General features: G+C 40.8%; 2 pseudogenes; one reads left to right on the top strand and one right to left on the bottom strand.

Annotated features, from left to right (window-relative positions):
• Positions 1-831: 831 nt before the first annotated feature.
• On the top strand, positions 832-25,331 carry LOC127103081 (probable uridine nucleosidase 2; annotated as a pseudogene).
• On the bottom strand, positions 5,497-5,596 carry LOC127108757 (uncharacterized; annotated as a pseudogene).

Here is a 25,331-nt window from a genome sequence, read left to right as displayed (position 1 = left end):
TTGCTGCCAGTGCTTTGCCTGACTGTTGAGAAGGGTTTGGTTCTTGCGATGTTTCAATTTTAGTCCTTTCAGCTCCACTTCATTTTTTATGGCCTTTGCTAGAGAAACAGGGGATAATTTCTAGACAATAAAGGGGACACCCAAGTTCTCATTTGATTTATCAAAACCTTTGCTCCTAGTTTTGTGCTTACTTTTCTAGTTCTGATAATATCTGTCGCAGGCAGGTTCATAGGCATTTACGATAGCAGGATTAACAGAGGAAGTATCCGACCAAAGAGCGACACCGCGGGCTGCCAAATTTCCAATTTCTGATATAACTGAATTGTATGACATGATCTCTACGTTTGCTTTCTTCAAGTGGGAATCCACCTCTTCGGTAGCTTTTGAATTGTTGATAAATAATTTAGCTCCACCAATCTCCACAATCAAATATGCATACATAACAGGTGAATATGGGATATCACTGCCTCTCAAGTCCAAACAAGACCAGTACACAATTGAACCCAAACGTCCATAACAAACCATTGAACCTCAACCGAAACTGCTTTCGGAAGCTTACCATTCGTTATGACGTGAGCTGCCTCAAACTTGTACGCAATTGAGCGTTGTAGTCGGCACCGATCCTGCAACATTGCCAACAATTTACAGCAATTGAGCGTTGTACAACTGATGATTCATTTAGCAACGAGATGCCACATTTCAAGCATTGCAACAGCCAGGTAGTACGACACAACAGAGAACCTAAAAAAGGAAAAAGGTGTCAATCATCTTTAAGACTGTTGCTATTTCAATTCTCAAGCAAATTTTCAAAACGTGATACTTTTAGTGATAATGATAAAAGGTGCTGAGCCAATTCTACCTTATCGGTACAGACAATTACATCAACAGATTCTGATGTTGAATTTGATGAAGAGGATGACAACATTGAAACCATCACTCTCGGGGACAAAAGGGATAGGCATTAAGACTAGTGTCCTGGAGGAGAAGGCGACAGCATGTAACATGTTATGTTGCTGTGCTGATGAGTTGAAGGAAGGTTTTTTTCCTTGGATTGACCAGGTCGCTTCCACATTGGTTCCTCTTCTTAAATTTTATTTCCACGAAGAAGTTAGGAAAGCAGCTGTTTCAGCTATGCCAGTACTGTGGTCTTCAGTAAAATTGGCTATAGAGAAGGGGCAGTCACAAGGCCGTGACACAGCTTACTTAAAACAATTGTCTGATTATATAATTCCAAATTTGGTGGAAGCTTTACACAAGGAGCCGGAGGTAGAAATTTATGCAAGCATGTTGGATGCATTGAATGAATGCATACAGGTCTCAGGACCACATCTAGATGATAAGCAAGCAAATACCCTGGACCAGAATCAATACCAGCAGGCGTATGTCGAGCCTCATGCTCATCCTCATCCTCAAATGCAGCATCCACAACCTCAAGGTTACAAGAGAATCTTCACTGCGGTAAAAAGGGAAAAAACACAAAATAATTACCAAGCAGTAAAATTTCAAAGAATTCCCAATTTGGCATCCAGGCAAAACAATTGGAGAAAGCTAGGTTCAGGTTACCATTTTCGAACATAGCATCGAAGAGGTCAATCCAATTTCTGAACATCCAAAGTGCTTTGCAGAGTTACTCTTCTGGAATACCAAGGGCACCAATTGAAACCCTATCTGCAAGAGATAAATAGAGAGGAAGAGAATCAGTAAGGGAGAGAGAATTGAGCGGCCACTGTTCACAGAAAAACTTGGAGGCGAATTCTGCAAAACAAAGAGAGCTGAAAAACCCTAATTTTGAAGAGGATTGGTGGCTACCATTCAGAAAAGAAAAGGAGAGAATTGAAAGGCAACGCTTACTCACATTCGTCGGTCGAGTTCGCCGCAACCGGTTAGCTTCCTTTCCGAACTTTATTTCTATGTTTCGATTCTGCTTTGCTTCCTTCTGAGGGAACCATGATTGTTGTTCAAATTCGATTTCATCTAGCAATACTGTTTGTTTGTGATAATATCTTGCTGTTAAATCTTTGATATTGAAAATGGAAAGAAACTGTACTTCTGTGCGTTAAGATGAACTTGTTGAGTTCTGCTACTGTTTTCAACTTTGTTTTATTTAAAAGGGCTTGGTCCGTTTTTCTTTATGTTATCTGTTAGCGCACGAGATCTTATGACAAGGATGTCTACCTGGTTGAGTTGGTAAAGAGGTGCTTTTGTAAACCTTAGGTTCTGGGTTCGATCCTTGGTTTGCAACATTTTTCATTTTAACATATTTTCTATTTTTTATTATTATTGCCACTTTTTATTATTTTGAACCTTTTATTTTTATTTTTTCTCCTTTTTTAAAACACTTGTTGATTTTAATGTTAAACATCGATTTTAATTTATGGATTCAACGATTTCCATGTTGTTCATCCATGATTATTTTTATCGATATATTGATAGTATTTCGCCGCGTTTCGATTAATCGCATATGACATTTCAATTATTGTCAACATGCGCAAACCGACTTTGAGCACATTATTTAGGTTTTATGTGTCCCTCAATTTCCATCCGTGCAAATCCCGATTTTATCTTTTTTTCGATTTAATTTTTAAGTGTGTTGTAAATATAACTTGTTGTTTTATTTATTTTCTTCACATGGCTTACTCTTGGGCCTTCTTACAATGAGATGGTTCCTTTGCATTTACACTCATACATTGCATTATTTATTATTTGGGCCCGGTTTAATTATTCTAATACTTTGAATCCCCATTTGGCAAAATGTACCCCACTCCCCGATGCGTAATAATCCTGTACTATTTTATTTCTTTGGTTGTTTAGCTAGCTACTAACACAAGAATAAAATCAACAATTTCAAAAAGTACAAAAAAAAATATGACTCGATCCAACGTCGAGTATTTTCTCAATAAACAAATCAATTCATTTCTTTTTCCATCCTATTCCATTCCAGTTCTTCCAAACTTCATCAAATGCTTGATCCAATGTCAAGCCATTTTTCATAATAAAAAAAAATCAAAAAAACTTAATTCATAGTCAAGACTTTTTCAATAAAGATGGAAGTGGAACGTGGTGTATACCACGCATGATAACACGAAATTATATCATATTTTAGGACTTAATTCCATTAAATTCTATGACTATTTATTTCGGTTTACTGCATTTTATGAGATATTACGTGGTATTTTCTTCCTATTTGTCTCAGGTAGTCTATTTTGAAGAACAAGTGAAAATGGAAGAAAAGGAGGTGCAAAAAGGAGAAAAAAGGAACCAAATGCCAAAGCCCAGTCCAAAGCGCACAAGTCACCAATGTTGTGCCTGTGACGGACGTCACAGGGTACGTGACGAGCGTCACGTAAAGCAGCCTTGTGACGGACGTCACACATGGTGTGACGAGCGTCACACCGTTCCACTACTTTTTTGGCGCAAGTAACGCCCTCAGAAGACTTGAAGAGACGTTGAGGAGTTTGTGTCCTATATCCACGCCGTGCATTTAGCCACGTTGAAGACGTTGGGAAAGGAAAAGCAGTTGCCAGCACCAATATAAATAGCTACTTCTAAAACCTAAAAGGGTTCCTCGGTTTTTCCACGCTCATATTGCCGAAGCTTTGCCAATTTTCTTTTCACGCTTTTGCTTATTTTTTCTTTTCCAGCAACTTAACATCGTTTATTTTATTTATTTCTTTTGCAAGTTCTACATTCTTTTTCCCTTGCAATTTACCTTTCCCTTTTTTTTTAGCATTTAGATATTTTTCGCATAATAGTTTCTACACCGGAAACTATTGTGTAACTTTTTATCGGATCTAACCTTACGTTAGATCCTAGTTTTATTTCCTTGGCTTAATTTATTGCTTAATTGAAGAATCCAAGAACAAATCCTACCGGCTTGTGGTGGAGTGTTCAAGACTATTGTATTACGCATTCAGGTTCTTTAATCATTAGTTAATGTTTTGTTTTATTATTTATTTATATTATCTGCCTGGAATGAGTCTGTTTATGCATGATATGTATTCTTGTTTATTTAGCATGTCTGGCTAATTCGCCTAGATATCGGTATGTAAAGTAAGCAGAATAAGGGGTCAAGACTGAGTCGGTCTATTTAAACTTAAAATTAAAATCAATCTTTTTACGGTCTCAACTTACAGGTTTAATAACAAGATTTTTTACAAAAGTAAAGGACATAAAGAAGTTAAAATCAATAGAGCGAGAGTTTGAGGTTTTAACTGGACAGTGTAAGTTAGGCATTAATTCTAGATCAGGGCGAGAGCAAGTTTTAGAGTTAATTAAATTCTGACCTTTTCCAAAAAGTATTTTTAAAGATTGAATGTGAGGACGAGAGTTAAGCATTTGGATTTAATTATATAACCTAAGTCAACAGAGCGAGAGTTTGAGATAAGGGTGTTTAAAACGGTCATTGTTTTCTTAAAAAGAGTTTCTGCAACTTTATTGTTTTCAAAATATGGTTTTTGACTTAATTATAAGTGACAGCTACATTAATATAAAATCATGGTTTATTCAACAGAGCGAGAGTTTGAGATAAAACCTTTAACCAATAAAGTTAACTGAAACGATTTATTTTAAAAACCAAGAAACCGACAAAGACTTGATTCCCTAGTTTTGACGAACTACATACCGATATCCGTTTTATTAATATTTAATCTAGATCTTAGTTTAGCTCTTAGTTTTTACCCAAACAATCAAACATTTTCACCTTAGATTTACGTAGTAACCTTAGATAACGGTATATCGATTCATAAGCCCCTGTGGGATCGATATCTTTTAAAACTACGCGATAGAACTGTGCACTTGCAGTTTGTATCCCATTCTCGACTCACACAGTCGAGCGATCAAGTTTTTGGCGCCGTTGCCGGGGACTTTTATTCAATCGATATCGTAACTCTTCCGTTACGCTGTAGAGACTAAGGTTTCTTTTTCTTCTATTCTTTCTTTCGTTGATTTGTATGCCACGCACTCGCTCACAAGGCGAACCGCTCTATTTACGAATCAACGATATCGAACTATATCTCTGAGTCTTACGACGAATTCGGGAATATCGTGCTGAAAACAATCTCCCTCCTATCGAACTTCCTGATATCAAAAACCTTTTTCCTTCGATACCCGAGATGGCAGAACCAGCTCGTGCTCTTAGAGATTACGCCGCTCCATCGCAAGATGAACCGCATTCAAGTATTGCTCCGCCCGCAATCGAAGCAAACAACTTCGAACTCAAACCTTCGCTGTTGCAGGCTGTGCAACAGAACCAATTCTCTGGAAATCTTACCGAAGATCCAAACCTTCATTTATCCGTATTTGTTCAATACGCTGATACTGTTAAAGCTAATGGTGTCACTTCAGAGGCAATTCGACTTCGTCTTTTTCCTTTCTCATTAAGAGATAGCGCTAGAAGATGGCTTCAATCTCTTCCTTCCAACTCAGTCACCACATGGAACGAGTTGAAGAAAGTTTTTCTTGCCCGATATTTTCCGCCAAGCAAAACAGCTATGTTAAGAGCCCAGATAAACGGATTTAAACAGAAAGACAACGAGTCCCTTTTCGAAGCATGGGAAAGATACAAAGACATGATGAGACTTTGCCCACACCATGGTTTGGAAGACTGGTTAGTAATTCACACATTTTATAATGGTCTCCTATACAACACCAGGTTAACAATAGACGCCGCTGCAGGTGGTGCACTAATGAACAAACCTTATGCTGATGCTTACCAGCTTATCGAGAGCATGGCCCAAAACCACTATCAGTGGGGAACCGAACGAACAACGGTGGAAAAACCTCAACCGAAAACTGGCATGTACGAGATAAGTAACCTTGATCACGTCAATGCAAAAGTGGATGCTTTGGTCCAGAAAATTGAAAGTTTAAATGTATCACCTCCAGCCGCCGTGGTTGCTATAACTCAGAATTGCGAGGTCTGTGGAATCCAAGGCCACACTCCTACGGACTGTCAACTCTTGACAGGAATCCAAGCAGAGCAAGTAAACTATGCTCAAGGAAGCCCCTATTCGAATACCTATAACCCAAATTGGAAGAACCATCCAAAATTTTCATATAAGAGTAATAATGCTTTATACGCACCTGGACAGTCTCCAAATCAAGCCCCATCTATACCTCCGGGATATCAGAAACCGAATCCATCCATGCCTAACAATAATACCCCTAGAAAATCCAACTTGGAAATCATGATGGAAAACTTTATAGCTTCCCAACAACAAACCAATAAAGATTTCTTAAACCAGAACATACACACTGGCGAACAACTTAAACAACTAGCAAGCAAAGTAGATGCCTTGGCTACCCATAACAAAATGTTGGAAACACAAATATCACAAGTAGCTCAACAACAAGCACCTACTGCTGCACCAACTGGTACATTCCCTGGACAGCCCCAACCTAATCCGAGAAGCCAAGCTCATGCAATTATATTAAGAAGTGGAACGGAAGTGGAAGGACCGTCTGATCCAAGGATAGAAAACCAAAACCCTAAGAAATCAACTGAGGAAAGTGAACCTAAGGAAAAGGAAGAGAGTAATAAGGAAACCCTAGAAAAGAAGGAACCTTATGTACCTCCACCACCTTACAAACCACCTATACCTTACCCTCAAAGGCTTGTTAAAACCAAAGATGCGGGCCAATTTAGAAAATTTGTTGATCTCCTTAAACAATTAAACGTTACAATTCCGTTCACCGAAGCTATTACGCAGATGCCCTCATATGCTAAATTCTTAAAAGAAATTCTTTCTAATAAGAGGAAACTTGAGGATAGCGAAACCGTTACACTCCCTGCCGAATGTAGCGCTATAATCCAAAACATGCCCCCTAAACTCAAAGATCCGGGTAGTTTCTCTATACCCTGTCACATAGGAAAATTTGTCATCGACAAAGCTTTATGCGATTTAGGAGCCGGAATTAGCGTTATGCCTTTATCCATATGTAAGAAACTGGAAATGGGAGAATTAAGACCGACCAAAATGTCCGTGCAACTAGCAGATCGTTCCATCAAATATCCTGTAGGAATCCTTGAAAACGTTCCCGTACGCATAGGTCAGTTTTACATTCCCACTGACTTCACAATTATGGACATTAGAGAAGATGATACTACACCTATTATACTAGGAAGACCGTTCTTAGCAACTGCCGGTGCAATCATAGACGTAAAACGAGGACGACTCACCTTCGAAGTAGGTGAAGAGAAAATTGAATTCATTCTTTCCCAATTCTTGAAAGCACCTGCAATAGAAGATACATGTTACTTCATGGATATCATCGATGAATGCATAAAAGAAGCAGAGTTAGGAGAAGACAAATCATCAGACTATCTTTTAGAGGACAAATCTAACCAATGTCTAGCAATAACACCGGACCCTACGCAATGTCTTAACAAACCAACCCCTGATTTGAAAACACTTCCCAAAAATCTGAGATATGAATTCCTAGACTTAGAACTTGAACGACCTGTGATAGTTAATGCAGATCTAGGAAGACTCGAAACAGAAAAACTCTTACATATCTTAAGGAAGTACCCCACCGCACTAGGATACCACATCACCGATCTTAAAGGAATAAGCCCTTCTATTTGTATGCACCGCATCATGTTAGAAGAAAACTGTAAAACCTCTAGGGAACACCAGAGAAGACTAAATCCGATCCTGAGTGAGGTAGTAAAAAAGGAAATAACCAAGTTATTGGAAGCAGGTATTATATATCCTATATCTGATAGCAAATGGGTTAGTCCTGTACACGTTGTACCAAAGAAAGGAGGCATAACCGTTATTGAAAACGAAAAAGGGGAAACTATAACTAAACGAATCGAATCGGGATGGAGAATGTGCATTGATTATAGGAAACTAAACAAAGCAACCCGAAAAGATCATTTCCCTTTACCATTCATTGACCAAATGTTAGAACGATTAGCAAAACATTCACATTTCTGTTATTTAGACGGTTATTCAGGCTTCTTTCAAATACCAATTCACCCTGATGACCAAGAAAAGACAACGTTCACATGCCCTTTTGGTACCTTCGCTTATAGACGAATGCCGTTTGGTCTGTGTAATTCCCCTGCAACTTTTCAAAGATGCATGATGGCAATATTCGCCGACTTTCTCGAAAACATCATGGAAGTATTTATGGATGACTTTTCCGTATATGGACAAAGTTTCGAAGAATGCCTTGAAAACCTAGAAAGAGTTCTTGAGCGATGTGTGAAAGTAAACTTAGTACTTAACTGGGAGAAGTGCCACTTTATGGTACAAGAAGAAACTGTTTTAGGACACATCATCTCGAACAGAGGAATTGAAGTAGACAAAGCCAAAATAGAGGTAATCGAAAATCTTCAACCCCCAAGAACCGTGAGAGAAGTACGAAGCTTTTTAGGACACGCCGGTTTTTACCGACGATTCATCAAAGACTTCTCTAAGATAACTAAACCTCTAACCGGACTATTGATGAAAGATGCTGAATTCATATTCGACGATAACTGTTTAAAAGCATTTCAAACTCTTAAACAAGCATTGATCTCCGCACCCATTATGCAGACACCAGACTGGAATGAACCGTTCGAAATAATGTGTGATGCCAGTGATTATGCTGTAGGTGCTGTTTTAGGACAAAGAAAGGATAAAAAGCTTCACGTTATATATTACGCTAGCAGAACCCTGGATGAAGCGCAAATGAATTACGCCACTACCGAGAAAGAACTCCTAGCAGTGGTGTTTGCGCTAGATAAATTTCGTTCTTACTTGGTAGGAGCCAAAATAATAGTCTACACTGATCACGCTGCTATCAGGTACCTTCTAACAAAAAAAGATGCTAAACCTAGACTCCTAAGATGGATCTTGTTGCTACAAGAATTCGACTTAGAAATCAAGGACAAGAAAGGAACTGAAAACGTAGTAGCAGACCACCTCTCTAGACTTGAGAACCTTGAACCGGAAAGAACATCAATTAATGATGATTTCTCGTATGACAAACTTATAGCTACTTTGGAAGAGAACAACTCCGACATGCAAGTAGAAACCACCTTAGCTATATCCGTCATACCATGGTACGCTGATCTAGTCAATTATTTAGCTGCCGGAATAGTTCCACCTACTTTATCTTACCAGCAGAAGAAACGATTCTTCTACGACATAAAACACTATTACTGGGATGATCCCTTACTTTTCAAAAGAGGCCCCGATGGTATTTTCCGTCGATGTATACCCGAAGAAGAGGTAGAAAATATAATCCAACACTGCCACTCCGCTCCTTATGGTGGACACACAAGTACATCCAAGACCTGCTCTAAAATCCTACAAGCTGGCTTTTATTGGCCAACTATATGGAAGGACGTACATGCGGCTATTAAGGAGTGTGACAGATGTCAACGCACGGGAAACATATCTAGACATGACGAGATGCCGCAAAAAGGTATTTTGGAAGTAGAGATTTTTGACGTGAGGGGGATAGACTTCATGGGACCTTTTCCATCCTCTTTCGGTAACAAATACATACTCGTGGCAGTTGACTACGTATCAAAATGGATTGAAGTTGTAGCTTCCCCAACAAACGACACCCGAGTAGTAACTAGACTCTTTAAGAATATAATATTTCCGAGATTTGGCATCCCAAGAATAGTAGTCAGTGATGGTGGATCGCACTTTATATCCAAGGTACTCGAAAAACTACTACTTAAATATGGAGTGAGACATAGGATAGCGACACCTTACCACCCTCAAACCAGTGGACAAGTGGAAGTATCTAACAGAGAAATCAAGCAAATACTAGAAAAAACGGTAGCCACTTCAAGGAAAGATTGGTCATTGAAATTACCAGAAGCTTTGTGGGCATACCGAACTGCTTATAAAACCCCCATAGGGACGACCCCATTTAAGCTCATTTATGGAAAATCCTGTCACCTCCCGGTAGAATTAGAACACAAAGCCTATTGGGCTATTAGAAACCTAAATTTGAATTATAAAGCCGCCGGTGAAAAGAGAATCCTTGACATAAACGAATTAGAGGAACTCAGAAGAGACGCCTATGAAAATGCCAGAATCTATAAAGAAAGAACAAAACAATGGCATGACAAGCGTATATCAAGGAAAATCTTCAAGCAAGGCGACGCAGTACTTTTATTTAACTCTAGACTAAAGTTATTCCCGGGAAAACTACGATCCAGATGGTCAGGGCCTTTTCATATCACTAAAGTCTTTCCCAGTGGAGCGGTAGAAATAAAAGGACAATCTACAGAACCGTTCACCGTAAACGGGCAACGTCTGAAACACTATCACTATGCGGAAACCAACGAGGATTCGCAAATCCTACACTTAGACGAAACGTCCCCAGGACCTATAGATTATATTTAACAGTTTCTTTGTCGAGCTTGCGACATTTAAACAAAGCGCTTAGTGGGAGACAACCCACAAATTAATTTGTTATTTTATTATTCTATTATTATCATTTCCCTATTTCTTTCTTAATTATTCTTTTAATTTCTGTTTAGTATTCATTCTTGATTTATTCAAAAAAAATATATATATATATATATATAAATTCACCAACCAAAGTAATTCTGTGAAGCGCTACTGAGGCCTTTCCAAAAAGGAATGTGTGACGAGCGTCACACTATCCATAACGGACGGCACGCCTATTGCCTGTTACGAGCGTCACACCCCTGTGACGAGCGTAACACTCCTCAGACTAGTGAACGTTAAGGAGCCGTTGGAGACGAACGTTACACCTTTAACTTTTTACCTTCCCCCATTCATTTTTCATTTAACCACACTTAATTACTTTTCAACCACTTTTTCTTTCCACCTTCTAAATTCTTCTCCTATAAATACCCACCAAACCTTCCTTCATTCACCACAAACAATTCTCTCCTATCCAATAAATTTCTTTTTCTTTCCAAATCACTCCTTCAAAATCCATCACAATGGCGGGAAATCAGAATTTCGGAAATATCATCTTCCGATCCGTAGATGACAATTATCAGAGGGAGCAATTCGAGCGTTTCCAACAGCGAGGCGTCGTTTCCACCAGGTACCCCGATTTACCTTGTTTACAACAATTAGGCCTACTCCAAGGTATCGAATGGATGCTCCGTCAAGCCAACTTAACCTTCCTTTGCACTCATAATCAACCCACCTACCCATCCCTAACCCTAGAATTCTTAAGTTCATACGACTACACCACTCCCGCCGGTGAAGACGAATTTCTAACCGGTACGGCAACCTTCCGGATGTTCAACACCGAGTACTCCTTAACCCAAAACCAATTGAGTACCATGCTACAATTTCCCACAGAAGGTCTGCTGCATGCCAGAATCCCTCCAACCTCAAACTGGAACACAGTTGGCGTTTTTGGCCTTTTTAAGAAAATTTCCGGTATAGATACCTACAACTGGGAAGAACTTCTTCTCTCCCATATACATAACCCCACTATCCGGTACTTTATCCGCATCTTGCAAAACACAGTTTTTGGAAGGCCAAACAACAGCAAGGTCAACTCAAAGGAACTATTTTTCCTCCAGTGCGTCTTCGAACCAGATACTCAGGTAAACGCCGCCTCCTTTCTCTTTCATCACATCCGCACCTTATGTGCTAGAGGCAGGCAACCTTTTATAATTGGTGGCTTAATCACCACCATCGCACTTGGCCTAAACCTAGGGGATAAACTCCAAACTTTAGAATCCCTACCTCCCCTATCTATGGATATCAGCTACTGCCGATCCAGCCGCTTGATTAAGAACAGAGTAGGCGGAGGATATTATCTTATGGTGAACAACCAGGCAGTCCCAAGCGTTGTTCTACCAAATACTGCCCTCACTGATGTCACAAACCCCGACCGCCACCTCTACGATCTAAACGCTCCCGAAACCACCGAGCCTTCACAAACAAACCCGTAAACAGATGAGTTTGAAGAAATGGAACAAGGTGATCATCCGCCTACACAACAGTCAGTCCCGCTCAACCCTTCCGGCAATACAACTGGCCCATCCTCCCAACGTCGTCGACGAAGAAGGCCTGCAACCAACGACGACATTATGGATGCTATCGATGGTATGCAGGCACAGAATGTCGAAATGCTGCAGATGATGCGTCAAATGCAACAGCAACAGGACGCTAGGAATGCCATAACCGACCAGCGGTTTACTAAGTTGTTCAGCAGGTTCGACAACTTAGACTTACGTCAGAGATCACCAGGTCCAAGAACCAGAGGCGGAAGACAACCTTAGTTGTAGTTTCTTTTTCCTTTCCATATTGTATTCCATTTCCTTAAAACATTGGGGACAATGTTTAATTTAAGTATGGGGGGGAAAACTTGTTTTTTCATTTCCATTTTTCAAGTATGTTATTTTCCCTTTCATTGTTATTTCCCTTTCTTATTATCTGTTTTAAAAAAAAAAAAAATAACAAAAAAACAAAAAAAAAAAAAAAAAAATTTAACACACCCAATAAGTATAAAGGTTGCTTACTTTATAAAACTTGAGTGAAATCAAGACAAAAAAAAAATCATTACCATAACAACGCTCTGAGAACCTCAACATGTTAGATCAGGATAAGTACCTATTATACCGATTCCTCGAACTTTTAGCTTTAGAGTAACCCCGAGTAGTTTATACAAGAAGTCAGCACCATCTTAATAGCAAACTACGTGGAGAGCCGATGAATATAAGTGAATGATTCTCAAAGTAACATAAAAAATATATATATATATCAGGAAATGTACTGATTAAATTAGGTGATCCTTACCAGATCATTTAATCTAAAGGTTGCAGATCATGCAAAAGCACAATATGAAAGATCCATTATGAGTTGGTTCAGTAGGTATCTGGTACTGAACTCGGTAGGGCGGACTACGGTTCGATCCCCCACAATTTGCAATGGACTGAATAACGAAGTTATCCGACTTATGTACCAGAACTTCTAGCTAAAAGCGGATCATAATCACTAACCGGTTACTCCACTATGTGCGCGAAGAGATAAAGGGCTTAATGTGATTTCGCTAGAATGAAAGCGGGTGAAATAAAAGTAAAGGAACTAGGATAGCTATAATGGCATTACTTGAACTGATTTGCATAAGGTAGGGTTATCTAAGTTGTAACGGTAGTTGTTGATGTCAAGATTAAACTCAAATTGCTTCTAAACAAAAATCCATTTGCAACCTATTACGAATTGATGTGTGTTTTGAAACTTCGCCTGGCTAAATTTTTGAAAACGATTTCTATACTGAATTTTGCTTGAGGACAAGCAAAGATCTAAGTATGGGGGAGTTTGATAACACGAAATTATATCATATTTTAGGACTTAATTCCATTAAATTCTATGACTATTTATTTTGGTTTACTGCATTTTATGAGATATTACGTGGTATTTTCTTCCTATTTGTCTCAGGTAGTCTATTTTGAAGAACAAGTGAAAATGGAAGAAAAGGAGGTGCAAAAAGGAGAAAAAAGGAACCAAATGCCAAAGCCCAGCCCAAAGCGCACAAGTCACCAATGCTGTGCCTGTGACGGACGTCACAGGGTACGTGACGAGCGTCACGTAAAGCAGCCTTGTGACGGACGTCACACATGGTGTGACGAGCGTCACACCGTTCCACTACTTTTTTGGCGCAAGTAACGCCCTCAGAAGACTTGAAGAGACGTTGAGGAGTTTGTGTCCTATATCCACGCCGTGCATTTAGCCACGTTGAAGACGTTGGGAAAGGAAAAGCAGTTGCCAGCACCAATATAAATAGCTACTTCTAAAACCTAAAAGGGTTCCTCGGTTTTTCCACGCTCATATTGCCGAAGCTTTGCCAATTTTCTTTTCACGCTTTTGCTTATTTTTTCTTTTCCAGCAACTTAACATCGTTTATTTTATTTATTTCTTTTGAAAGTTCTACATTCTTTTTCCCTTGCAATTTACCTTTCCCTTTTTTTTTAGCATTTAGATATTTTTCACATAATAGTTTCTACACCGGAAACTATTGTGTAACTTTTTATCGGATCTAACCTTACGTTAGATCCTAGTTTTATTTCCTTGGCTTAATTTATTGCTTAATTGAAGAATCCAAGAACAAATCCTATCGGCTTGTGGTGGAGTGTTCAAGACTATTGTATTACGCATTCAGGTTCTTTAATCATTAGTTAATGTTTTGTTTTATTATTTATTTATATTATCTGCCTGGAATGAGTCTGTTTATGCATGATATGTATTCTTGTTTATTTAGCATGTCTGGCTAATTCGCCTAGATATCGGTATGTAAAGTAAGCAGAATAAGGGGTCAAGACTGAGTCGGTCTATTTAAACTTAAAATTAAAATCAATCTTTTTACGGTCTCAACTTACAGGTTTAATAACAAGATTTTTTACAAAAGTAAAGGACATAAAGAAGTTAAAATCAATAGAGCGAGAGTTTGAGGTTTTAACTGGACAGTGTAAGTTAGGCATTAATTCTAGATCAGGGCGAGAGCAAGTTTTAGAGTTAATTAAATTCTGACCTTTTCCAAAAAGTATTTTTAAAGATTGAATGTGAGGACGAGAGTTAAGCATTTGGATTTAATTATATAACCTAAGTCAACAGAGCGAGAGTTTGAGATAAGGGTGTTTAAAACGGTCATTGTTTTCTTAAAAAGAGTTTCTGCAACTTTATTGTTTTCAAAATATGGTTTTTGACTTAATTATAAGTGACAGCTACATTAATATAAAATCATGGTTTATTCAACAGAGCGAGAGTTTGAGATAAAACCTTTAACCAATAAAGTTAACTGAAACGATTTATTTTAAAAACCAAGAAACCGACAAAGACTTGATTCCCTAGTTTTGACGAACTACATACCGATATCCGTTTTATTAATATTTAATCTAGATCTTAGTTTAGCTCTTAGTTTTTACCCAAACAATCAAACATTTTCACCTTAGATTTACGTAGTAACCTTAGATAACGGTATATCGATTCATAAGTCCCTGTGGGATCGATATCTTTTAAAACTACGCGATAGAACTGTGCACTTGCAGTTTGTATCCCATTCTCGACTCACACAGTCGAGCGATCAACGCACTCCTGAGACTAGGATTCGAGATGTATATCTCGCCAATCCTAGCTTTCGCCATCATCCAATTTACTCACTTTGTTTTCTCAAACACTCATTCAAATCTTTCTCAAACATCCATCAATACTTGATCTAGGTCAAGTCTTTTTCACAACAAAAACTCAAAATACCTAATTCTTATTTAACACTTTTTCAATAAAGGTGGAAATGGAACATGGTGTATACCATGCACTCCTGAGGTTAAGATTCGAGACGTATGCCTCGTCAATCTTAACTCTCGCCATCGCCTAAAATTGTCAATGCGGTTTCTCCAAACCCTTTCTCAATCAAATTCAAAGCACTTAATTCTCTATTAAACACTTTTGCAAATAAGGATGGAAATGGAACATGGTGTATACCATGCACTCCTGAGGCTAGGATTCGAGATGTATATCTCGCCAATCCTGGCTCTCGCCATCACTCAAAGCACATCCAACCAATCAAACCTTTATCCCTAACATTTCTCCTTGCTCCACTCGTCAATTCTTGTTCCGATTAGGTAGCACCCATTAGATAGAACCCTTTGTATGATAGGTGAGATTCCCATATTCTTTGCATGCTAACATTAGGTAGATATTCCCGTTTGTAAATCCTAACGCCTAAGTACATATTGCATGACAACTTTAGGGCAGAGCTTCCCCATTTCTTTTAGACCTTCCGTGCGTCTCCGATCTTGTGGCATGTAGTCCGTTCTATTGCAAAGAGGTAACCGCCTAAGACTCGATTCAGCGAGCTGCGACACCTACTGCTAGGACGTGAACACATTGCCCACTCTCCTTTGACACAACTGGTGTCCTCCTTTTGTAAGTCCATATTCAGATGGCAATCCCTATGTAGCCGAACTACGACAACTCTGATTCTCATGTTCAGATGAGATACGTAGGCACAATATGCGATGTCTTGTCGAGTTTGACTAACGACTAACAACTAATCCTTGTTTGCTTTCGCCCTTGTTGCGATCCTTTCTCTCGCCCTCGTTGCGATCGAGACCTTCCCTTTCTCTTGCCCTAGTTGCAATCGAGACCTTTGTTCCCGTAGTTAGCTGAACTATGTTTTGCTCTGATTCTCATTCCCGATGAGATACGTAGGCATAAGACTCGATGTCTTAGCGAGCACACTTATCCTTCACCCATAGGTAGCCGAGCTACGAAGACTCTGATTCTCATATTCAGATGAGATACGTATGCAGTGGATGCGACATCCGTGCGAGTCATTTTCTTTGACCCTCTCTTTTAGTAAATAGTACATTAGATAAACACACACCCTTTAGACAAGAAACAAACAAGAGTGGATCCCGTAGAGTACTACGGATGCGTAGGGGTGCTAATACCTTCCCTTCGCATAATCGACTCCCGAACCCAAGATTTGGTTGCGAGACCTTGTCTTTTCCTTTCCTTCTCTTCAGGTTTACTTCGAGCGTTTCCTTTCCCTCCTTTGGGATAAATAACGCACGGTGGCGACTCTTCTGTCATTCCTCCTTCGCCGGTTGTTTTTTCGCATACTGTATTTTTCAGGCTGCGACAGCTGGCGACTCTGCTGGGGATACGGTTTCCCTAAGCGAGTCCCTCCTAGCTTTTCTAGGTTTCTTGTTTGTTGGGTGTTTATTCTTTTGTACAGTTATTTATTTTCAGCATTTACCTACTTTACCTTATTGCATTCATGTACATATGTTTGTTGTATCTGTGGGTTCTGTGGGTTGTTTGTTTGTTGGGTTGGGACTGTTCTATGAGAGATAAGCCCACTACCCAGGCTTGAGTGTACACATAGGTGTTAGAGTGGATAGTCATGAGGCTTGCGTGGCATGTTGCTATGTTAAGTCGTTCATGAGACCCACATTCCAGACGAGGTTTCTGTTGGATATATTTTGTCCTATGGGTGTTCCATAACGACAGGTATTCCTTTAGAAATCGTCGACTCTGGTGACCATTTCCCGAGAACTCAGTCGAGGCCTCTCCTCCGAGACGCGTTTATGTTAGCTCTGGTGGGCGCATTCTCGCTGCTTAATTCGAGGACCCCGAGATTGGGAACTTGCTTTAGGATATCCTGTTGAGGGGAGTCAGCAGAGGTCTTTTATCCCGTAATAATGCCAAACCTTCAGTGGTAAACGTATTATTCTCGACTGAAGGGCTAAAGCTGGCAAACTTCTGTTCTTAGAACCTACCAGTAAGGGGCGGGCTAAATTCAGGGAACCTTAACCTCCAACCAACCTGGTTTTCTGGAGCAGAGTTTTGATCTTATATTGTATTCTTCAGTGGGTTTTCTCTTCAGACAGTGCAACCCGACAGATGTTCAAGTAGATACAGCAGTCCTGATTTCCATGTCACTGCATTGCATCACATCATTTTGCATTCATATCATTTAACACATGTTTATCTATTCCCAGGGGTTCATATCTTCTTCTCGATTCTAGTCGGGGTTTTCTTCTTACACTGTTTATCAAATGTGAGACTGGAATCAAGGGGGTAGAATGCCCTTTGGAATTGATAAACATGTCAGTGCATTTGCATATCCCATAACATGTCACAATGTTGGGGCAGTCTCTTCAACTTTACATCAGAAGATCAAGTTCCCAGTCAATGGAAGAATTGTCACCGTCTGTGGTGAAGAGGACATCCTGATCAAGGATGCAGCTCCGGTGGAAGGGGTTAAAGCAGGAGCCCCTGTCTCATCTTTCAAGCAGGCGCAAGCCTTGGTGGATTCAGGTGTTGCTCCCGGTTGGGGACGTCTGTTGGAATTACCAATGAAGGACGACAAGTTCGGGATTGGGTATCAACCAGCGCTGACTTCTACAACTTCAGCACTTCAGACTCGTCAGGGGCCGATTACTTTCTCCAGTACCGGCGTCATCCAATATGGCCAGATCTCTGCAATCAACGATGAAGATGGGGATAGTGATTGCGACATCGACAACTGGGTGCGTCCGAGGATCCCGGGTGAAGTCATCAACAATTGGTCTTTCGAGGAAATTGTCCAAGTCACTCTTCTAGAGGAGTAATTTTTCTTTGTTTATTCATGCATGTCCAAGTCTTACGTTCCGCCCAGGGCGTAATGACTCATTGTAGGGCTCATCTATGTGACACTTGCATTTTTTATCATAAATAAAGGACGTCTTTTTGCATTCAAATATTCCGTTCCCTGTCTTTCTATTTTTGCAGTTTTCCAAAATAAAAATGGCAATGTTTTGTTTTAGTTTCCACTTTTTCTTTCACACTCATAAGCACATATCATCACTCATGCAGATGCACATCACCGGATCCTATTGATAACGATTCTGCTATGGCTCGCTTCGACTTCGAAAGTCCAATCTTCCAAGCTGAAGAAGAGGGTGATGAAGACTGTGAACTCCCTGAAGAACTTGCCAGGCTGTTAAAACAAGAGGAAAGGGTCATTCAACCGCATCAAGAGTCTACTGAAGTGATTAATCTTGGCACCGAGGACGTCAAGAAAGAAATCAAGATAGGGGCTGCCTTGGAAGACGATGTGAAGAAGGGGTTGATTGAACTGTTGCAAGAGTATGTTGACGTCTTCGCTTGGTCTTATCAGGATATGCCAGGGCTTGACACAGACATCGTGGTACACCGCTTGCCTCTCAAAGAAGGTTGTCCTCCGGTCAAGCAGAAGCTTAGAAGAACAAGACCAGAGATGGCTGTCAAGATAAAGGAAGAAGTGCAGAAACAGTTGGATGCAGGGTTCCTAGCGGTTACCAATTATCCGCCATGGGTCGCAAACATCGTTCTGGTACCTAAGAAGGATGGAAAGGTACGGATGTGTGTCGACTACCGGGATCTGAACAAAGCTAGCCCTAAAGATGATTTCCCATTACCTCACATCGATGTTTTGGTGGATAACACAGCTCAGTTCTCGGTATTCTCCTTCATGGATGGCTTTTCTGGTTATAACCAAATCAAGATGGCACCAGAAGACATGGAGAAGACAACTTTCATAACCCCGTGGGGCACCTTCTGCTACAAGGTGATGCCGTTTGGTCTGAAAAACGCTGGGACAACATATCAACGAGCTATGGTGACTCTGTTCCATGATATGATTCATCATGAAATCGAGGTTTATATGGACGATATGATTGCCAAATCTCAGACAGAAGAAGAACATCTGGTGAATCTGCAGAAGCTGTTTGAGCGGTTAAGGAAATTCAAGCTGAGGCTTAATCCGAACAAGTGCATTTTCGGGGTGAGATCTGGGAAGCTACTGGGTTTTATTGTTAGTGGAAAAGGGATTGAGGTGGATCCTGACAAAGTGAAAGCAATACAGGAAATGCCTGAGCCAAGAACGGAGAAGCAAGTCCGTGGTTTCTTAGGGAGGTTGAACTACATTGCAAGGTTCATCTCTCACCTAACAGCCACGTGTGAGCCAATTTTCAAATTGCTGAGGAAAGATCAGGCTATCAGGTGGAACGACGATTGTCAAAGGGCTTTTTAGAAGATAAAAGAGTATTTGCAGAATCCTCCTATCCTTATGCCTCCAGTCCCAGGGAGACCGCTGATTATGTACTTAACGGTACTCGACAATTCCATGGGTTGTGTTCTCGGTCAACACGACGAGACAGGTAGAAAGGAGCATGCCATCTACTACTGAGTAAAAAATTCACAGACTGCGAGTCGAGATACTCAATGCTCGAAAAGATATGTTGTGCACTTGCATGGGCTGCTAAGCGATTGAGACAATACATGCTGACTCACACAACCTTACTGATCTCCAAGATGGATCCAGTCAAGTATATATTCGAGAAGCCAGCTCTCACCGGAAGGGTTGCTCGTTGGCAAATGGTATTGACAGAGTATGATATCCAGTATACATCCCAGAAAGCCATCAAGGGGAGTATTCTATCAGACTATCTTGCTCAACAACCGATTGAAGACTATGAGCCGATGAAGTTTGATTTTCCAGATGAAGACATCATGTTCCTCAAGATGAAAGACTGTGAAGAGCCAGTTGTTGGGGAGGGACCTGATCCAGATGAAAAGTGGACTTTAACGTTTGATGGGGCCGTCAATGCCAGAGGAAGTGGAATTGGTGCTGTCATTACAACTCCGAAAGGTGCCCACATGCCTTTCACCGCTCGTCTGACTTTCGAGTGCACCAACAATGAGCTGAGTACGAGGCCTGTATCTTGGGTATTGAGCAAGCCATTGATTTGAGAATCAAGACTCTGGACATCTTTGGAGATTCAGATCTAGTGATCAATCAAGTGAATGGTGATTGGAATACTCTCCAGCCCACTCTGGTCCCCTATAGAGATTACACGAGAAGACTGTTGACTTTCTTCACAACAGTAAAGCTGTATCATATACCTCGTGATGAGAACCAGATGGCAGATGCTCTTGCTACTCTATCCTCCATGATCAAGGTGTTTCGGTGGAACCATGTTCCTAGTATCGATGTTATGCGCCTTGATAGGGCCGCGTATGTGTTTGCCGCTGAACTAATGGTCGATGACAAGCCCTGGTATCATGACATCAAATGCTTTCTGAAGAATCAAGAGTACCCTGCAGGGGCATCCAACAATGACAGAAAGACTTTGAGAAGATTGGCAGGTAGTTTCTTCTTAAACAAAGACGATGTACTGTATAAGAGGAACTTCGACATGGTTTTGCTCAGATGCGTGGACAGACACGAGGCGGACATGTTAATGCATGAAGTTCATGAAGGTTCCTTCGGTACTCATGCCGGCGGACATGCAATGGCTAAGAAATTGTTAAGGGCGGGTTATTACTGGATGACCATGGAATCAGTTTGTTTCAAGTATGCTCGGAAGTGCCATAAATGCCAGATTTATGCTGATAAGGTGCATGTACCGCCGAATCCTCTGAATGTGATGTCTTCGCCGTGGCCGTTTGCTATGTGGGGCATTGACATGATTGGAAAGATTGAGCCGACTGCTTCCAATGGGCATCGCTTCATCCTTGTCGCTATCGACTATTTCACCAAGTGGGTCGAAGCAGCATCATTCGCGAATGTCACCAGACATGTGGTTGCCCGTTTTATCAAGAAGGAAATCATTTGTCGCTATGGGATTCTCGAGAGAATCATTACTGATAATGGTTCCAATCTCAATAACAAAATGATGAAGGAGTTGTGCCAGAACTTCAACATTCAGCATCACAACTCTTCCCCTTACCGCCCTAAGATGAACGGTGCTGTTGAAGCGGCAAATAAGAACATAAAGAAGATTGTGCAGAAGATGGTCGTTACGTACAGAGATTGGCATGAGATGCTACCCTTCGCCTTACATGGGTACCGTACTTCAGTACGTACGTCGACCGGGGCGACCCCTTACTCCCTGGTGTATGGTATGGAAGCAGTCCTACCTGTTGAAGTGGAGATTCCTTCTCTAAGAGTCCTGTTGGACGTCAAGTTAGATGAAGCTGAATGGATTCGGACAAGGTTCAATGAGTTGAGTCTTATTGAAGAGAAGCGAATGGCAGCCATTTGTCATGGGCAGTTGTATCAGAGTCGGATGAAGAGAGCCTTTGATCAGAAAGTGCGTCCTCGTTGTTTCCAAGTCGGAGATTTAGTGTTGAAAAGGATCCTTCCTCCTCAAACAGATCACAGGGGCAAGTGGACCCCTAACTATGAGGGACCGTATATCGTCACCAAGGTTTTCGATGGTGAGGCCTTAATGCTCGCAACGATGGATGGCGAAGACTTCACTTCCCCGGTAAACTCAGACGCAGTTAAAAAATACTTCGCATAAAATAGACCCGCTGGACAGTAAAAAGAATGGTCCAGGCAAAAATGGGCATCCCGACGAACCAAGAAAATGAAAAGGTTTGGGCAAAAATTAGGGATTTAAAAATAAAAAATCGTACACCTGGTAAGTTGAAAACCTGAAAAGGCAACTTAGGCAAAAATGGGTATCCCGGTGGATTGAAAACCCGAAAAGGGCAATCCAGGCAAAAGTTAGGGATTTAGCGAATGACTGCGTTCTGAGTTAGTTCTGAATCTCATCTCATGTCAATGACTGGAAACTTTCAAAGGATAGAAACAATCTAATCACCTTTTTCAGAAGGCTGATCATCTGGAGGATCTTGAAGACGAGCAAGTCATAGCAGAATTGGAACCCAATAGAAATCCATTTCACATTGCCATTAGATTAATTTATATTTTATCTTTTGTGCAATTACCTCTTTCCAGGGATTGCTTCCTGATGTAAATGCCTATTCAGAGGCCATTCAATCAATAAAGTCATGTTATTCAGTACATCTATGTGTTCATTTTCATTTTACTGTTTTGTTTGCAAAAATGACGTCCGAATTTTTGATAAACATTGCATCATGAAACATAAGGGCTTTACAGGTACATGCTCAATGAACATTTAAAATTGCTGTAAATTTTAAGTGCTTTGGATCGTCTATTCAGAACAGGTACACTCGGGGCATTTCCTTAATATCCCTAGCAGGTTCTCACTACTGTACTCCCCAAGCGGTTGTTTCAGACTATACACTCCCTAGTAGAGTTAACAGTGCCAGACTGTATATCCCCAGCGGAGTTGACAGTGCCAGACTGTACCTTCCCAGCAGAAGCAGCTGCTCCTCAGAGTTCGATGCCAGATCGATGTTTTCAATCCCAGATCGATGATCTCTTTCCTGGAAGCATAACCTCGGTACCGTATCGGTGTTTGCCTCCCCCTGCTGAGTCATCTCTCGTAGATTATGGTTGCCAGAACCACTATTGATTCCCCAACAACAGTTTTACAGCGCCGTTCTCTCCCCAGTCAGAGCCTCGGTATCTCGCCATTACTAGAACACCGCGCGGCCGGTCATCTCCCCACATAGTTCATTATGTTGTGCATCTCCAACAGTAGTGCCGGGGTCCAGAAGATTGTGATCACTACCCCAACAGGATTCCTTGCTTCAGCTTGACATTTTCCCCAGCATTTCGCATCCCTGCATGTAGAATCATATTGCATTGCATCCTCCCAAATCGCGTAGCATTTCCGTTTTCACGGAGCATTACGCCATCGTAAAATTCAAACATACGCATGCAAGCATAAAACATTCTCGGTATCCCAAGTGACAAGCCAGAAGTTTGTTTCCAGTGCTCAGACTGAAGTTTGTTCATGACTTATTATCCCCAAGCGGATCGGGTTTGGAGAAAATCATCCCCAGTAGAGATAAGAATGGGTTGCCTCCCCTAGCAGGGTAATCTCCAAGCAGTTCGGGTTCGATGGAGTGCATCCTCAGCAAGGTTTGTCTTTCCCCAGCAGGATGGAAGTTGACATGTTTGATCAAATGAGCGGCATATTTCCATAAAACTTTCCCCCAACATCAGCTGCAACAGGCTTTCCACAACATTATTTAGGGAGGTTAATCTCTGGAGGTGTGTCTTGAACAGCGCCGAGTACCGAAGTGGCATTCAGGCCAGTTTTCTCGGTATCCTGACCGAAGTGGCATTCAGGCCAGTTTTCCCGGTATCCAGACCGAAGTGGCATTCAGGCCAGTTTTCCTGATATCCAGACCGAAGTGGCATTCAAGCCAGTCTTTCCCGATTTTCAGATCGAAGAAGTTTCTGACGATCAAGTCGATGCAACTTGTGGCATTCAGGCCAGTCTTCCGATTTCCAGATCGAAGTGGTGTTCAGACCAGATTTCCGGTGATCAGACCAACATTGATACTCTCATATTCCGATGCTTAGTGTTCAGACTAATATGCAGCGTTCAGGCCATGGGTATTCCTGTGTTACCATTTATTTTGGTATTCAGGTCAACTTCCCGTTTCGGTACTCAGACCGATTTTCACCGTACCAGATGGATTCTTCTTTTGAGATTGCTTCTTTGACGATGCTGACAGGCATTGTTTCATAGGGATTCATGATCAAAATCCGGGTCTTCTTAGTATTTAACCATCTCCCACTACGATCATGTGAAGAACATCCTGCTTCATATTCTCTAGTTGAAGACGCTTAAATAGGGGCAACTGTCATACCCCGATTTTGCTCCTGAATTTTTTATGAGGTTTGGTTTTGATCCAAAGTCATGGTGTTGTGATTGTGGATACCTCTATGGTCTGGGTCATCTGAACAACCAAGTTTCTTGTGTTTCTAACCACTTGCCAGTCATGTTATTGGTTCATGGATACTATAACCTTATGGTCTTATTTCATGGTTTTGTTCATACACATTATCAGTCAAGTTATTTTCTTTTCAAAAGTCAAACATTCAAGTCATGACTAAACCAATTGTGAAAACCAACTTCAAACCATTTTGTTAATCCGTTTCAATTTATTTCATGTCATTGTAGACCATTACATGTGAGTCCATACAAGAAAATACAAGAAAATACAAATTTTGACATTTTGACCAACTGTTGACTTTGGTCAATAGTTGACTTTTTGGTCAACTTTGACCAAAGTCAACCCAAATCCATTAAACCTTAAATTCACCCATAATTGTCCATTGAATATCCATTTACAAAGAAGATCATAATTGACACCGACCCTGGAATTGATGATGCTATGGCTATATTCCTTGGAAACGTTTACAACTATCTATGGAAACGTTTACACTACTCTTGCTACCAGAAATGCCTTGCATCTTTTGGAAGTTGCTAGAAGAATTGATATACCAGTTGCTGAAGGATCCCATGTCACATTAACTAAAGGGACGAAACTTCGCATTATAGATTTCGTTCATGGTGCAGATGGACTTGGCAACCAAAACTTTCCTCCACCAAATGGGAAACCCATTGAAGAATCAGCTACTGAATTCTTGCGAAAGCTGACCCTGGAAAAGTCACTGTGGTGGCGTTGGGCCCTCTTACAAATATTGCTTTGGCTATACAGATGGACCCGGAATTCGCTAAGAACATCGGGAAAATTGTTCTGCTTGGTGGATCTTTTGCAGTAAACGGCAATGTGAATCCAGCTGCTGAAGCAAATATATTTGGTGATCCAGATGCTGCTAATGTTGTATTCACAAGTGGTGCAGATGTATTGGCAGTTGGAATAAATGTTACTCACCAAGTCGTATTGTCAGGTTCTGATCGAGAAAAGTTAGCAAGTTCAAAAGGAAAATTTGCTCAATACCTGACCGGAATCTTAGAGGTGTATTTCTCTTACCATTGTGACGCATACAACACCAATGGAGTTTACCTTCATGACCCAACAGCGTTGCTTGCAGCCGTTGATCCTTCACTTGTAACTTGCACAGAGGGTGCTGTTAGAGTCCAAACCTGCAAAAAGAAACCAGTTGTCAGGTGCATGACTGGAGACTTTCAGTTTGCGGCGAATAGATTCGAGCAGGAAGCGGATTGA

Source organism: Lathyrus oleraceus, chromosome 7, assembly GCF_024323335.1.
Source record: "Lathyrus oleraceus cultivar Zhongwan6 chromosome 7, CAAS_Psat_ZW6_1.0, whole genome shotgun sequence".
Lineage (NCBI taxonomy): Eukaryota > Viridiplantae > Streptophyta > Magnoliopsida > Fabales > Fabaceae > Lathyrus > Lathyrus oleraceus.
Note: the sequence above shows the minus strand (reverse complement) of the source record. Positions and strands in the feature narration are given on the sequence as shown.